Here is an 8,963-nt window from a genome sequence, read left to right as displayed (position 1 = left end):
GTCATTTACAAAGTGGTAGCTAAAGTGTTATCAAATAGGCTTAAACTTATCCTGCCTGACATAATTTCTTTGAACCAAAGTGCATTTGTTCCAGGTAGGGCCATAACAGATAACATCATGGTGGCTTACGAGACCTTCCACTCCATGTCCACAAGAATACAAGGAAAGTCAGCTTATATGGCTCTAAAACTCGACATGAGTAAAACCTATGATAGGGTGGAGTGGGATTTTCTAGATGCAGTGATGTGCAAAATGGGTTTTGACAGGAGATGGATCGCACTGGTAATGAACTGCATCAAGTCTGTTTCTTACTCAGTGCTGCTTAATGGAGAGGCTCAGCTTAACTTCAAGCCAACTAGAGGACTGAGGCAAGGGGACCCCATATCCCCTTACCTGTTTATCATATGTGCGGAGGCTCTATCAAACCTCCTAACTCAGGCTGAATCAAAGGGCAGAATATCAAGTATTCCAATGGGAAGAGGACCAACCAAGGTAAACCATTTGTTCTTTGTTGATGACAGTATGATATTCTGTAAAGCAAGTACACTGGAATGGAGAAGAATGCTAAGCATACTGACTGTATACGAGCAAGCCTCAGGACAGCTTTTGAATAAGGAGAAATCTGCCATATACTTCAGCAGAAACACTCCAAATGAATGCAGAGCCAACATAACTCAAATTGCAGGTGTAACTCCTACAGCATCTTTTGGAAAATACTTAGGCTTACCAGCCATGGTGGGAAGAACAAAAGTAGCATGTTTCCATGGCCTGATTGATAGAATGTGGTCAAAGATTAATAACTGGAAGACAAGCAAGTTGTCAGCAGCTGGAAAAGAGGTGCTTGTCAAGTCAATACTGTAGACATATCCCACATACACAATGGGAATTTTCCTTCTACCAAAGTCCATCACCAAGAGGCTTGACCAGATGCTAAGGAAGTTTTGGTGGGGCTTCAATGGGGACCAAACTAAAATCCAGTGGATAAAGTAGAGTCAAATCAACAAAGCAAAAGATCAAGGAGGCTTGGGCTTCAAAAATTTCAATAGCTTCAACATAGCTCTCTTAGCAAAGAATGGTTGGAATCTGTTGCAAAGCCCTACATCTCTCCCTGCCACCATCCTCAGACAAAAGTACTTCCCACATGACTCCATTTTAAAGGCAAAAGTTAGGGCTCGACCCTCACTGGCTTGGAGAAGCTTACATGCTGGAATCTCACTACTGAAAGAAGGCTTGCTATGGAGAATAGGAGATGGAAAACAGGTAAGAATTTGGGAAGATAGGTGGCTCCCTCGACCCCACTTCCTTGCCCCAAGGCTAGAGGCTGATGTCCCAACCCAAAGGAATGTTGTTGCGGACTTAATCAACCCTTCACTAAGGATATGGAATGATCACAGCCTTCATATATATTCACTCAGCAAGACATAGAGGTGATAAAAACTGTCCCAATCACTCTGGGCAGTAGGGGTGATAGGTTGATCTGGGGTTGCACTCAGAATGGTCTATTCTCAATGAAGAGTGGCTACCATCTTCACAGAGAAATCCATTCTAATCATGATGCTGGCCCCTCCAAACCAAAAGATCAATCAGAGTTATGGAAGGGAGTTTGGAAGCTGTAGGTCCCAAATGGGGTTAAGGTGTTCCTTTGGAGGGCTTGTAACGAAGGCCTGCCTACTCTAGCCAACTTGCTAAGGAGGAAGATTGTTGCTGAGAGTACCTGTCCAATCTGTGGACTTGCAGAGGAAACAACAGACCATGCCCTCTGGAGTTGTAGTGCAGCTCGAGATGTCTGGAGTCAAGCAAGCAAACCAATCCAAAAACTTTCTCTAGAAGCAGGATCCTTCAAGGAAGTCTGGCAGCAAATAAAAGATAAGTTACCTAAAGCAATGATTAAGGAAGTAGGCTCGATTATAAGGCTTATATGGACAAGAAGAAATGAAGTGGTGCATGGGAAGGCTTTCAGGCATCCCAACTCAATAGTAATTAAGGCCCAGGATGACCTCTCTTGTTACAAAATGGCAAATCAGGATCGTGTGAGTTGTAGGGCTACAGAGACCTCTAAGAGTCTTCAGAAATGGACTACACCACCTGAGGGAGAATACAAACTGAATTGGGATGCTGCCATCAATCAACCACTGAACCAAGTAGGTATTGGGGCTATTATTAGAGATTGCAGTGACCAAGTACTTGGGACAATGCGAGCTAGAAGAGAGTTGAACCTATCCCCTTTCACTGCTGAAGCTTATGCAATGATGATGACAGTCACATTCTGTAAAGAAGCTGGTTTCCAGTCAGTCCTCTTCGAAGGAGATTCACTCAAAGTGGTCGAGGGGATGCAGAAAAAAGTTAAGGATTGGAGCCAAGGAGGTTTAATCATTGAAGACACTAAGCAGATGCTACAAGATTTTGTTATTTGGAAGTTCTGTCACACAAAGAGGGATTCAAATATGGCAGCCCACTTGCTAGCCAAGAATGCCCTCCTAAATGATTGTGATCTCTATGAGTTAGAGGAGATACCACCTTGTATTAGACGTGTTGTTATCTTAGATGTTTGTAATAGCATGGTTTAATCAATGAAAGTTTCCATTTCAAAAAAAATAAAAACTAAAAGTTACTCCAGTTTTATTACTTCTTTTTATACTTAAAACACGATCCATGTGCCATCTAAGTCGAAGAAGATTCAGGTTCGTGAATCGCGTATAAAGATTGAGTTTTCCACTCTTTTTTTATTTTTTTCCTTAACTCAATATGCAAAGAAAAATGGTCTTCTTTAGAATAAGGAAAAGCTGGCGATTCTTGGGGTTTCTGTTGCAGTAATGCTGCTTATTGTGGCTTCCGTTGTGTATTGGTTCATAACGAGAAAGATAAAGGGTAAGCAAAACATGATTTTTAAAGCGGTTTCTTCGTTTCAAATATTTGTTTACTTTTAAGCATAAAAGTACTGTACTTTCAAGAATTTTCCGTTTATTATTTTCCCCCATTTGCTTCCTTTCTTTTAGGGTCTTTCTTCAGTCAATATGATTTTGTCAAGGAATTTATAATTGCTTAAAATGTTGCACTTTGAAAATTTCTAACTGCGTTTGACAACAGAGAAAAGACAAAACAAGTATATTTTTAGCGTTACCTTTGCTATAACGACCTTTTAAGAATTTCAACTAAAAGGGAGCTCGATGGAAGTAGGAGAAATTCAAATTTACAACTCTTTGACCTAAGTAAGATAGTAGCAGGCACAAATAACTTCTCTATTTCGAACAAGCTAGGATAAGGTGGTTTTGGATAGGGGTGTTCAAAAATCCGGCCCGGTCCTGTTCTGGTTACGGGTTTCGGCTGGATTTTGATCCGGGCCGAAACCCACAATTATAATAACCGGAACAGCCGATCCGGACCCGGGTATGAAATCCGGGTTCCGTATTCAATACCCGGTACAACCGGATTTGTATAAAAGGGATCACACCCAATCGAGCGTCCCGATCCCCCCCGTTCTCTCTCTCTCTCTCTCTCTCTCTCTCTCTCTCTCTCTCTCTCTCTCTCTCTCTCTCTCTCTCTCTCTCAAGCGAAAGAAGCTTCGTAACCCTAGCCGCCGCCGCCGTGTCTCACGTGGCCCTTCTCCCCCCTCATGTCTCACCCATCGCCTTCAACCTTATGCCCTAGCCTCCTCTGCCAATCAAAGCCTCGTTTTCATCCTCGCCGTCGTCTCTCTCTCTCTCTCTCTCTCTCTCTCTCTCTCTCTCTCTCTCTCTCTCTCTCTCTCTCTCTCTCTCTCTCTCTCTCTCTCTCTCTCTCTCTCTCTCTCTCTCTCTCATGTCGAAACCCTAGCCTCCTTTGCCGATCAAAGCCTCGTTTTCATCCTCGTGCAGTCGTTTTCATCCACGGGTATGTCTTGTTCTCTTTGTTTGTTTTGTTCTCTCATTGTTGATTTTGGATTTTTTTTTATTTATGAGAATGTTTGAACATTTGAGAAGTATTTTATGGGTTAGATCTGTAATGTTTTTGTGAGTACGTTTGTTCTCTCTATAATGGCGTGAAAATTTTTATGGGTTTGCTTGTTTTGTTTTACGTTTTGTTTTGGTTTGGTACCTGTCGGATGGGGTTTTTATGGCTGTGCTAGTTTTGTTCTATTTTTTGTAGATATGGTGAACTGGGTCTCTTTTTTATGTAGATTTTGGTGCGCCATATTTTGCATTTTTCACCATCACTCCGGCATTTTTTTTTTCTTTTTCCAGATTTGCAAAGGGTCCCAAACCAGATTTGCAAGTACTTTTCTCAGAAGGCAAGGGGCAGCCCATTTCAAGTAGGGATTTGTTGCGTCTTATAATTATTTGCTGATGAGAACTGATTTCCTGATTGTGTATAATGGTTTTTTCCCTTACACTTATAATTAGAAGCATAAGAGGATATCCAGCTCCTCATTATTCAAACTAGAATGCCTGTGTTTAGAGCTTTATTAATTAGATAATGTTGAGATAAAAATGTTAGAGATTTAAAATTGAAAAATATTTCATATTTGAGTAAAATTTAAAAAGAAAACTATTTGAATTGAGATTAGCTTATCTCATTTTCTAAATATGGCCTTAATTATTATTTATCCAAGTGCATGAACTTTAAGTTTCTTTTTGTGGTGTTGGAAGTTATTCCTTGTGCTTGTTAATTTTTCATGGCTCCTAAGTAGATTAGAAAGTCTAAGCCTTCTGTTTGTCTAGAGTATTTTTGTGCATTCAAGATCTCAAGAACTTCTTAATACAATTTGCATGACTCAGACTACTGATTGCTATTGTGCAGGTGTCTGCTGCCTGTGGGTATGTTTTTTTTTTTCTCTATTTTTTTGTTCTCTCTTTGGTGATTTTGAGTTTTTTTTTTTTTTTAAGAGGATGTTTGAATGTTTGCTAAGGTACTTGTCCTGTTTCAATTTTTGTTGGGTCTCCCGTGGATTTACTCTAGGCTCATAATCCTGTAACCCGATCTCATCCATGACCCAAAGGGATGTAATTCCCACAAATGAGATTAGTTCCCTCTCTGATTTAGTTGGTGCAAGCTTGCTGCTTGTAGAAAAATTATGTTAAGTGTTATTTACAAATCCATCAGCACTAATTATCATTAGGTAGGATAATGGTTGTATTATTTCTTCTTTGGTGCAAAGATCCTATTCTTTTGAACTAACCATTATTATTTCTATGCATGTTTTTCTCTTAAATTTGAATGATTGGGGCGACAGAAAGGTTGCACTTCTCATAGGGAAATGAATTGTATGCATTTTAAAAAATAGCATCTATTACTGTTGAATTTGCTATTTACTTCTAACTTATAAAATCTTCGACATATTATTGTCAGTGAAATATTCACTTCAACAGAGGTGGCTGCAAGAAGAGTGGATAGGAGGAAGACACCTTGGATTGTAATTTAATATTTCGTAATGCAATTTATAAATAACAAATACTGTAATTCATATATTGTAATTTAATAATTCGTAATGTAATGTATAAATAACAAATAATATAATATGTAGTGGATTGTATTGTAATGCATGCATACTTGCATAGATGAATATTAGAATTTTTTTTGGTTTTACATGCATTTTTTATAAGAAGAAAGAAATCAGAGCTACATGTGAAAACATTGTACATACATTTAGGCTTTTATACGGATTTTTAAAATTAAAAAAAAAAACCGTGTTCAATCCGGAACCCGGAATCCGATTTTTGAGAAACACGGATTCATCCGAGTTTCGGCCCGTTTCTAACCCGGGTTAACCCGGTCCAGGTTCCGGCCCGGATTTGAAATTCGGGTTCCGATTTGGGTGTACCCGGATGAGCAGGCCTAGTTTTGGATCAGTGTATAAGGTAATCTCCTTGAAAATGTCCTGAAAACTGCATGAATTCAATTCATATGTGTGCAATGCATCAATAATTCCATTCTGAATGTGTAGGGTTGACATTGGTATTTGCTTTCAATGTTGCTTATACGATGGAAAGGAAATAGCAGTGAAAGATCATCAAAGTACTCCGGACAAGGCCTAGAAGAGTTCGAGAATGAAGTTGCAATCATTGCTAAACTTCAACACAGGAACGTTGTGAGGATTTTTGGTTATTGCACTCAAGGAGAAGAAAAGATGTTAATCTGTGAGTACTTGCCAAACAGAAGTTTGGATACTTTCAGTTTTGGTATATATATGTCTTCTTTTCACATAAGCTTCTTCTTCAACATAACTACTAAGCAAATAATTTAAAGATTTGATCTCTTCATTCAAATGAAACAAAAAGGTCATTGTTAGATTGGGGTAAATACTTCGAGATTATTTGTGGGATTGCTCGAGGAATCTTATATCTTCATTAAGACCCAAGATTAAGGATTATCCACAGAGATCTAAAAGCCAGCAATGTTCTACTTGACAATGCAACGCATCCAAAAAATGCAGATTTTGGTATGGCTAGAATTGTTGGAGGGGACTCATGGGACCAAATTGAAGCAAATACAAATCATGCAGTTGGAACTTAGTAAGCGTGCTACAGATTAAGGATACATTTATAGTACAAGCCTTTTTCTTTTAAGCAAAACATTAAGCATATCTTTTTAGTTCTGTGATGGACTATTTTCTCCAGAGTATGCAATGCATGGACTATTTTCAATGAAGTCAGATGTATACAACTTTGGGGTTTTGCTACTGTAGATCATTACTAGCAAAAGGAACAGTACTTATTATCATGATGATCCCTCCCCGAACTTGATTGGGCATGTAAGTACAAGTGTATGCAAATAATTTGTCTTATATTATTTGAACCTAAATACAGGAACATGCTATTTAGTTATAGGTTTGGGAGTTATGGAAAGAAGGCTGATGCGTGCACTCTAAATATCCTATTATTGGATTAAATTACTAAAATATGAATGGAATTAATAGAAATTAATGTATATTCTTGAATTAAATTTCTATTTACTTTGGAATACTCCTAAACAGATTTTTATATTTAATTTCAAAGTTTATAAAAAAGTAACTCAAAACCCAATCAAATTCAAATGAGGATTTTCGTGGGGTTTATGAGCAATTTAGATCAAAAAAAAAATCACAAAAGGAAACCACAAGAAATCTAAGTACGAAATTAGCTAGGAGATAACCTGGACATATTTTAGTATTTTGACATTAACTTTCTACTTACATATCGGATTGATGCAATTCTTGATATGTTAGAAAGCTATCTTAAATGGATATAACTTTGTCACTAATTAGAATTTCTAAATTCAAACTCTTGAAGTGTGTATGTGACTGCCAAGAGGAATCCTAAAATTTAGGCGATTCTTTAATGCGAGAATTATGAAGATATCAGGATTTCTTTCCTACCCTATATAAGTATATCATTAGCACGAAATAGAGGATGAGGAGGAGAAGCACAAGAGACAGATTTGAATAGAGGAGAAGAGAAAGTCACTTCCATGGCTGCCATTTGTTTATTTTTTTCTCTAGAGATTTTTATTGTTCATTATATTTATGGATAACTAAATTCTCAAGTAGGGTTAGGGATGAACTTGCACATTCGATGGTATTTTTAATTTTTTTTTAATTTATATTTTTATTTTTAATTACTAAAACTATTTTGTTTTATCATTATCAATTCTTGTTAATGTTTTCTTCTCCGAATAATCATAGAATTTATTCTGTTTATGGATCTAGTCATGCTTTTTCTATTGAATAGAGTAGTTCTTTGATTATTTTTGGATCAATTATTTATCTATATTAATTTAGTTATTTGCTGCAATATCGCTCCCTGAATATATTGTCGTCGTTGGATTTTCTTAATGGGGATAATAATTTACATATTTTAAAAGTGGTGAATGATTTTTCAAAGGTTTATATTTGGTTTAATTTTGATTTATAAATCTATATATTCCGATTTAGAATTTTGGTAATTGAGTTTTCAATTGAGTTATTCAATGAATTAAGGATAATTCAAATACCAAAATCTGTATAAGTGATTCCCGACGCTCTACTGTTCGTCAAATTTGAGTATTTTTTCTGTTAGTAACTTTGATTCACTTTAATTTACATTTAAAATTAATCTTTGTTCTTTATTAATTATTTAATATTTTTCTTTAATTTTTTTGTTTCTTCTGCAATTCTTTTAATTTGTCTCTTTGTGGAATCGACACTCCAAAGCTGTACTACAACTACTGCGTTATTCTTTGAGCATAATCAAATATTAGTGTCATTGCCAAGGAGACAGTAGAAGAATTGCTAGATAGTTTTTCTTTTCAGCAGTTTGTAAAGGCGGTAACTTTGTTCCCTCTTTTAGCTTGCTGCATCTTTATTTTATTTTCTTTTTCTTTTTGTAGTTTTGTTTTATTTTTCTAGTATTGCATTTTTCTCTACTTTGCATGCACAAATATAGATATATTTTGGGTCGGTTTGCTTGTAGACCTGTGTTAGAGTCGGAGTCAAAGTCTAATTTTTCTAATCATTAGTTTGATAATTCTTCTAATTCTGAGGAAATGAGTGAACACGGAGATCAACCCACTGTGACCCTTTAGGATAACCTCCACCCTATACGCATAGCCACACCATCATGCATCATGTTTTCAGCTAATACTCGCTAACTGGATTTTAAAACAGGGATGATACAGTTACTCCCTAGCTTTCATGGCTTGGAAAATGAAAATCCATATGTGCACATTATGGAGTTTGAGAAAGTAGTTGCGAATTTTCATAGTCAAAATGCAACTGGTAACGTTGTCATACTTAAGTTCATTCCTTTCTTTTTGAAGGATAGAGCTAAGAGTTGGCTATACTCGCTGAGATCACGATCTATTAGGTGATGGAATGAGATGACTCGGGTCTTCTTTAATAAATACTTTCCCCAACATAAAACTAATGCTTTAAAAAGGCAAATCTCCACCTTTACACAAAAGAACAATGAGACTTTGTTTCAGTGTTGGGAAAGATTTAAGGAGTTGTTGAGTATGTGTCCTCACCATGGGTA

General features: G+C 36.8%; 1 non-coding gene across 1 annotated transcript; it reads right to left on the bottom strand.

The window, feature by feature from the left end:
* Window positions 1-8,855: 8,855 nt before the first annotated feature.
* Window positions 8,856-8,963, bottom strand: LOC122277894. The gene has a single exon (XR_006229202.1). It is a non-coding gene; the product is annotated as a small nucleolar RNA R71 (small nucleolar RNA).

This window comes from Carya illinoinensis, chromosome 9, assembly GCF_018687715.1.
Source record: "Carya illinoinensis cultivar Pawnee chromosome 9, C.illinoinensisPawnee_v1, whole genome shotgun sequence".
In the NCBI taxonomy this organism is placed as follows: Eukaryota; Viridiplantae; Streptophyta; class Magnoliopsida; order Fagales; family Juglandaceae; genus Carya; species Carya illinoinensis.
This window is presented reverse-complemented; position numbering and strand designations above follow the sequence as displayed.